At 39.8% G+C, this 7,602-nt stretch overlaps 1 protein-coding gene across 1 annotated transcript in view; it reads left to right on the plus strand.

Moving 5' to 3' along the window:
- ak5 (adenylate kinase 5) overlaps nucleotides 1-7,602 on the plus strand; it is a gene marked incomplete at its 5' end in the record, with an annotated part of 68,515 nt that overhangs the window by 50,782 nt on the left and 10,131 nt on the right. The window lies entirely within an intron of this gene.

Genomic DNA, 7,602 nt, shown 5'->3' on the forward strand with positions numbered 1-7,602 from the left:
CGGGACACAAAACAATGCAAATAGGACATAAAACTACAACTACAGATGATGTTGATTACAATGACAACACAATATAAATACAGTTTATCACTAGTAAGTCTATTAAACTGTAAACCTCGTATTGTTGAACAGAGTGCTATAATCACTTGTACCGCAAATAACTGCTTAAATACATTACAATAGTAACACTGTAAAAATACAGTAAAACACTGGTGACCACTGCTGCCACAGATTTACAGTCATTTTACAGGAAAATGTGTAACAGGACACAGATGAACACCTGGTTTTCTGGCTTGAACATAATGAAGGAGCAAATATTAAAACTCACCTCCCCCTGACATATTAACACCAATCAAAGGAGGTTTAAATCACATTGCAATTGCAGCAGGTTAAGGCGACAAACAGTTTAACCTCCTGACCTCGTGTCCAGCATCCACATTTCTCATTACAGCTGCAGAGATGGTGAACAGTGATGCATGTTGCAGCTGGTCGGTAACATACCAGTTGTTGTGTTACCAGGAAGCTTTTTAATTGAACTAACGCTGCAGGTCGGTGACATTTCACATCAAAACACATCCTGTCCATCACTCACACGTGTTCAAAGCTGTGTGTGTGTGTGTTTTCATTAGACCTGAATGACTCACAAGTATTGATTGGAGTCCACGTGTAGCAACTTTGAGGAGACATTTATTGTGTCCTTTCACTCCGCCTGACAAACTGGGATCCGCTCACGATTTGTCAAAGCAGACAGAAGAGGATTTTCGACCTTAATCTGTCCAGGGAAGATTTATTGAGCTACAGTTCGTGTCGCCACAACCTTCAAACACACCCTGTTAATTAATCATTTAAAGTACACAGTTTGCCATTTTCTGATTTATAGCAGATCTCATGAAAAGTTGTACATCCAAAGCAAGACGTGAAAACACCAAAGTGAGTCAAACACCCACACTGGGTGAACTGTTGCTTCATCACCGTGAACGTGGCAACTGCAGTTTATTCTGAGTCAATCATACGTTCACCATCCCGCTGCCAGAATTACACACCTGAGCAGTGAATGTGTATTAATCCGCCAGAAAATAGTAACAAACAAATGCACTGTGTACCCTTGGAGTAGTCTGACTCAGCAGGTGTAGATTTTTAGTTTATAATCCTGGCATTGGCCATGTCTTTTCTATTGCATTCTCCTGCAACAACCTACACAACCTACACGATGACAATGGAAACTTTTGATGTATATTTTTTAGTGTAATAGTGTCCGCCATGCCTCAATTGATTTTGAGTATAAATCAAGGTTAAATGAACAATTTCGATTGTGCAGTAAGGAAGGCCTGCTTGGTTGTTTCAGTGAACAGTTGCAAAGCTCTGCAAAGAATGTGTGTTCAAAATTTACAGCCTCATAGCAAGATCTTACATGTTTGTCCATCAGGTGTGGAAAAAGTTTCATTTTCCAAGCATGTTCTTTAAAATCAGGCTTGTGCTTCTATTTTTTCCCGGCAGAGGGGCATCATCACTGCATCCTGGGCTAAAAGCAAAATGAGTGTAATTGATTTGAAGAATGATAGCAGAATGATAATGAGGTGCAGCCAGACTGTTCTACAGCACGGTGGAAATTCATCTGTGAGACCACATCTTGAGTAACAGTTTTTAAAAATATTCCTGCTGTTTTGGACCTGAGCTGCAAGGTGACTCGGTGGTTAGCACCGCTGCCTCGCAGCTAGAAGAGGACATCCCAGTTAGGACACCTGGGATCTTTCTGCATGGAGTTTGCATGTTCTCCCTGTGCAGCATGGGTTCTCTCCGGGTTCTCCGGTTTCCTCCCACAAGGTCCAAAAACATGTTGAGGTGTCCCCTGCCTTCACCCAAGTGAGAATTAAGCAGTGTATAGATAATGAAGGATGTTTTGGACATTTCTAGAAGTAAAACAAAAAGTTAATGACCTGTTTTTGATGGTTTGCATGGGCAGAGTACCAAAACATACTGTGAGACAATCAGATTGATGAATGGTTGGTTTTGGTCTTTTTTATGGATTTTGATAGCAAGAAAACAATAGATTAGAGCCAGCTTTACTCTTTATTTCATGTGGTCAGACTTGTTGAATGTTTTTGGGTTTTAGACTGTTAAACCAGGGAATTTAAAGACATCGCTGTGGATGTCACATTGTTACAGACATTTTTTGATTCTTTGGCTATTTTATACATACAACAGTAAACCAATTTATCTGAAAATTAACTTGGATATATATTAACCAATAAACAAACAGCTCAGAGCAGCCTGAGAAGCATCCTCGGCCGCTCTCCAGGAGCAATTCAAGAGTCCAATTCCAGCGTGCTTGAAATCTGCGGCGCTTTTGCAGTTGGAGTAGTAATCAGAGTGAGCGGCTGAATGTGATGGCGAGGATGAAGCTGGACTCAGAATGTAGCAGAATACAAACAACATCAGTGTATTGATTTCAGATGTCTGGGAGAAGAGGGGTGAAAAAAGAAAAACTGTGATTAGTGCATCTTGTCTGTGCTCAGTTTTTGTGTGAGCATCACGATGGCAGCGAGATACGATACAGGAGAGATCGTTGAGAGTGACTAATTCTGTGTTGTATGTCCAGAACAGCAGTGGCTCAATCAATATGTCCACACGCTGCCTCACAATTCCTAGTGTGACTTAAAACGGCTCAGTGCGATATAAGGCACCTCCGCCCATCCTGGACCACTACTGAACCTCTCCAACCTGCTGCTCAGAGCACAATCCTGCTACAAAGCATGAAAGGAAACAGGATTTTTGATATATGACTTCTTCTTACTGCTGTACTCTATTAGCCTGCAGCCCAGGTAAATAAAAGTCACACATGATTTAATGCTTGTAGGCGTCTTCAGCAGCGGTTGTTACTCATCTGCTGAACCAGAGCGCAAATTCTTCAAGTTTGGAGTTTGTTTCTCTCATGACTAACTTCTATCGACTGACCCTGCCGCCTTGACAGCGAACCTTCTGGCAAAACGTTGGTTCAGTCTGTCTCGGTATTTCTGTAAACATGTTTGTGAGAGTCGACCAAACTGCACAAAACAAGAGCGAGATGGTTGGATGCTGCTGCCAGACGTTTCCACGGCAGCGGTTTGATGGATGACCTGCCTCGCTTTGTTTCAACCTGCAGCTGCTGGTTGTCGGTGAAGACAGACGCCTACAAGAGACAGAAAAGACGAGACGATCGACCTGGAAAACTTAACAGTGAAATGGGACTAAAAATAAGTAGACTGAGCGTATCTGCAGTAAGAAGCTGCTCTTATTCAGCTGAAATTATATCATGTTCTTTTCATAACACCTGTAAAAGCAGCTTTAATCAGTATTTTAATATTGATTCATGTTAACTCAGTGACAAAGTGAAAGAGGCAGCTTGTGCTGATAAACCAGCAGCTAAACCAGCAGCTCCATCTTGACTTTATGAAGCTTTATAGTGAGTTTCAGCTCATTTTTAGTGTTTTTTTTTAACTTATTTGGTTCATTCTCACTGCTCTCATCAAATTGTTTTCATTCACATCACTAAAAAGCTCTAAAACGTCACTACGCAGCACCTGCTCAGCACTAATCTAGACACAGAAACTAACTGCAGTGATCACAGTGAAACAGATTCCGAAGGTGGTGGAGCCCAAAAACAGAGCTAAAACACAATGAATATGGCCAAAAATATAACTACAAATTAATAAAATGTTGCTTGTTGGATGCCTCAATAAAGCAACAGCTTTGCTTTCAACTGTAAAGTCAATAATTATATGTCAGTGTTGTGTTTAAAGCTTTTTCTCGGATGCAACAATCATAATCAAGCTCGGCATGTAACAGAGTGGGTGAGCGCACTATCTGGTCCATTTACACCTTTTCCTATTTCTTGTCCTGCTCATCATTTGTTTGTTTCACATCTTAATCCATAGCGCTGCTCGCACTTTTTAGCACCGCTATATTTAGAATGTAAAGCACTGTTTTGATTAGGTTGTTGTTCACTAATTTAATCATTACAAAACTGGTCAGAAGGAACCAGATCTTTCCTGCTACTGACAGGAGGAAAGATTTAAGATTTAAGGTACGACTTTGTTAATCCTGAATGAAACTCTTGTGCCAGATGCTGCTCAGAAGACAAAATTACATGGCATGTGAATAAATGCAGTTGCTAATATAAAGCAATCAGATTTAAGTACGATATATTACTGAAAACAAAAGTAGTTAAGCTAAAGTACAAGTAGAAAAGTAAAGTACAATATTACACCTGGAAATGAAATATGACATATGATGCAAGGACCGAATAGTAAAAACTAAAACAAAACCAAAAACAATCATATTGCAATTGTTTTGATAGATATTGTGATCTGAGTCCTGATTTTAATTGGGGTCATTTTTTTCATTTCCACTGAATACAATACTGAAAAGTTGATGTGATTTTTGCTGCTGTCAGGTCCCTTACATCTGGAGAACATGATTTATAAGTCAGCACATCTCTGTAGCACCACAATGCTTCACTTACACTCGTCTTTTGTGGCACATTTTGAGCTTTTTTAAGAAAGTGCAGCTCCTCAGACTTTGATATTGCACTTGGCCACATTGCAGGTAGTTATGTGTGAGCTTCTGACACAGTTTTCACTACGTTGGAGCTGCAGCTAACGATTGTTTGTCATTTTTCCCGTTAAGTCAGTCACCGTGTAGTATTGTAAGATCATTTAAACGGAGAAAAATGCCAGTCACAGCTTCTCATAATGCATTTTGTCTGACCAACAGTTCACAATCCAAAGGTTTTACTGTTACACCTGACAGACAAAAGCAGCAAATCCTTTGTTCAGAACTTTCTACTCACTTTATTTTTGCTTTTAAAAATGTTGAATTGTATTTACATATATTTAAATACATTTCCACCTCGAGAACAAATCCAGTTTAAAGGAGGTGAACAGCTTTTTATTTGTGTTTTTTAGTCATATTACTTTCTACCAAATCAACAGCTCTTCTGAAAGCCACTTAGTGTGAAATATGCAAAAAAGAAAAGCAGCAACACTTACTTGTGGAAAGAAATGCCATTTATGGTTGTTGTGAAAGTATTTTTTCATTAGCTGATGCTGTTGTTGAATTTCAGAGATCTGCAAAAACTATCTGCAAGTCCAGTTTCCATAAAAGTCGGGATTTTTTCAATGATTGGAATGAGTCAACTTGTGTTATTTTTTCAATTCTGTCCCTGAAAAGACCACAAATAGACACCGCAATAGGAAACACTAACTCAGGAGATTCAGAAACGATCAGGCTTAAAAAAAAAAAGTGGTGCACTGAACCGATTTGCAGGCCCTATAAAGACGCCCACGCACAGATTTACTATAACTTTCTGTCATCTCGGCGGAGAAACCCAGCGGCTTTCAAGCAAGGCTCAGCTGTCTAAGCTTCTTACTGCACATTAAGGTCATGTCCCATGTGTTCTCCAACATAAGCACTGCAAAATGCTTTTTTTTTTATGCTTTGTCACTGAGACAGTTACATGAAGAGAGAGAGAGGAACAGTGATTTAAAGGAGGATGAATAATCCCACAGTGGGATTACTGAAGTGCACCTCTGCAGGTTTACAGCACAACACATTACAAAAGCCACAAAACCGCCCACGTCAGAGTTAAGGGTTTGATCTCACAGTGAGATAAAATGCCGCTTGACGCTGAGAGTAAAACTGTAAAAACGATACGGGGAGTGTTCGGCGTGGTCCAGTGTTGCTGTTTCGTTGCCTGGCAACGCAGGAGGTTTATTATTATCTGTGAAATGCATCCTGTCCGCGACATGTGTGCTGTGAATCCGCACATGCAGAAACTCCTGGAAGACTTCTCAGTGTGGGGTTGTGTGTGCAGCAGAAGAGCAGAAATCCTCAATATTTCATGTGCTCAATGAACAGAAGTGAGACTTCTTGTTTGTCTGTGGACGTCGGTGCTGCTGAAGGTTTGATTCACACTTTGAAACTCAGTCCAGGTTTCAGAATCAGGCATGAATACTTAGTTAGGAGCATTTCTTGCTTGAATCTGTCATCTTGAATCATAAGCTACCTCTAACTAGAAAGTTAATATCACCTCAGCAGTAAAAAAGGGAAGGAAACAAACTGTCTAATCTTATGCAGATAAATTTTAGTTTGCAGTCAGTGTTCATCACATCTATCAACGGGGACGTCTAGCAGCTGACCTTCGATGGCAGAGCATTATCTGAGAGCCACGGAGGTTCAGAGCTTTAAATCAATAGTTTTTGATAGTTTTTGAAACAGTCAGGTGGAGAAAAACTCTGAAATCAAGTAACGTCTGAGTAACGTCTGCAGAGCTGTTAACGCAGCCAGACATCAGTGTTGCATGTTCCCCATCCATGACTATCAGGTTTACCACACTGTAAATAATGCACTTTATCGCTGCTATTGCACTTCTGGTTCGATGCTGAACTGCATTTTATTGTCTGAGTACTTTCAGTCTGTGCAATGACAATAAAATTGAATCTAATTTAATCATCTAAGAGGAAATGCTGAAACCTGAGCCACCAACAATGAAGGTTGAAGGTCTTTAAAACTGTATTAAATTGTGCATGCAAGCATGAAAACAAAATTAAAAAGTACGTAGTAAAATATCTTCAGTGTGTAAAGTCATTTTTTTTTTACACCTGTGACTACTTGGGAAAATATTGTACATGTTGATTATAGTTTGTTTTTGTTTTTTAAAGTTGCATAGGAAATAATCTGATTAATTCAGCTTTTGTTTTTTCTTTGTTATGATTTATGGCATTATAATATAAATGTATAAATGAGTTCTTTCTGCGTCTAGCCATGATCGTGCTGTTTCCATAGCGGTGCAGGAATTTATATTGTCGTAAAAAAATGTGACAGGAGCTAAAAACACACCCAGAAACTGGTCGGAGTTCAGAGGGTTAAGCTCAGCTGCCACATTAAATACAAAGCGGGACAGATATTGCCGTCCCAGATGTCACTTTATTGGCTACTTTACACCTCTGCAGCTAAATCAAATGAAGTCTGAAACAACAGCCTTACTATAAATTCTCTCTTCATGGAGGTTATGATCCTCAGCTCAGCATTTGATTGAATATTATGGTAATTTTGGAGGAAGCGGTTTTGTGATGCTGTCGACCTGAATGATTAGAAACACCGATAACTTTCTGATGGCAGCTTTTATTGCTGGAAAAAATCAAACTGACATCAGAGTTTGACATCGATGGATAAATCTAAACTCGACAATCCGCCTAATAGGACAATCAAAGACACGTCAGCTTCAAATCATGCTCAATTGCAGCACGTCATAATCCAACACACTCTCCTCTTATGAGAAGTTATGCAGCGCTCATGAGCAGCAGATAAACTTCCATTAGAGCTAAACGCAGCAGCGAACACTAGAGCAGGAACCTGGCAGTTTACTGTAATTATGATATAGATTATAGCGCTGCAGAGAAAGCAGTTACATAAACCCGCCTTGAATTACGCCTCAAGGCTGAGCTGGATTCAGGGTGGATGAATGACGGGTTCATGGTGTCTTATGTGCAACAATAATACGAGGAAATAATTATATACAAACACATCCCTGGAACCAACACTGGGTTTAGAATTAGGAGGCTC

Source organism: Stegastes partitus, unplaced genomic scaffold (genome assembly GCF_000690725.1).
Source record: "Stegastes partitus isolate 25-593 unplaced genomic scaffold, Stegastes_partitus-1.0.2 Scaffold167, whole genome shotgun sequence".
NCBI lineage: Eukaryota > Metazoa > Chordata > Actinopteri > Pomacentridae > Stegastes > Stegastes partitus.